This window comes from Haplochromis burtoni, unplaced genomic scaffold (assembly GCF_018398535.1).
Source record: "Haplochromis burtoni strain Fernald_Lab_line unplaced genomic scaffold, NCSU_Asbu1 Contig_1879, whole genome shotgun sequence".
In the NCBI taxonomy this organism is placed as follows: domain Eukaryota; kingdom Metazoa; phylum Chordata; class Actinopteri; order Cichliformes; family Cichlidae; genus Haplochromis; species Haplochromis burtoni.
This window is the reverse complement of record NW_024584240.1, coordinates 643-1,555: the sequence shown is the minus strand read 5'-3', so window position 1 is coordinate 1,555 and position 913 is coordinate 643.

Genomic DNA, 913 nt, shown 5'->3' with positions numbered 1-913 from the left:
AGTAGACAGAACTCTTAACCTTGCTCATCTTAAACACGGGAGAAAAGTGAGTTGCAACACAAAAAAATATTGTCACAACAAATCACGCTGACAGCTTTCACCTTTAAAAAAGTATGTAAATAGTTTACATAGATTTGAGTTATTTCGTTCCAGTACCTGAAGTTTGGGGTTATAGAAGAAAAATAAAATTATTGATTCTATTGAAAGTGATGCAGAAATGTTGAGAAACATCTTTTCTGCTTTTAAAAAAGGCATTAAATAATACATAAAATCATAAAACAGTAGAATGTAGATGGTGAAATCGAGGGTATTACACCATATGCACATATTATGTTCGGTATTCTAAAAAAAACTGTTGTCTTTTACTAAACTGCTTTATTTTTCCCAAAAGGTTGATTCTGTTCATCTGGATGCAGGGTTTTCAGTGGGTGAAACATTTCGTCACTTATCCAAGTCACTTTCCCCAACCTTATAAACAGTACATTTGCACAATAACTGAAACCAGCCCACTGAATGAACAACGGACAGTTCCTTGATTATTAATATGCAAATTAATCAGAGACCACTGATCAATAGCCCTGAGTACCAGTCACAGAGAGTTGGCGAATGGCTGCAATCACAGCATTGTAAGATGATGAAAGATGTACCCTTAGGTCTCCTACTCAATTCAGATAGTCTTTCCCTTTTTGCGTAAATGATGCTGTGATTGCAGCCATTCCCCAAATATCTGTGAATGGTACTCATGGCCATTGATCAGTCTTCGATCAATGGTTGTTGATCAATGGCCATGACTGATTTTGAAAGTGATGTGCAAGTCAGGCGTTCTCGCTGGTGAGCCTCAGCGCCCTGGTCAGCTGACAACTGTCTGTTAAACCAGCGGGAATGGAGACATCCAAAAACCTTGGAGGACTTT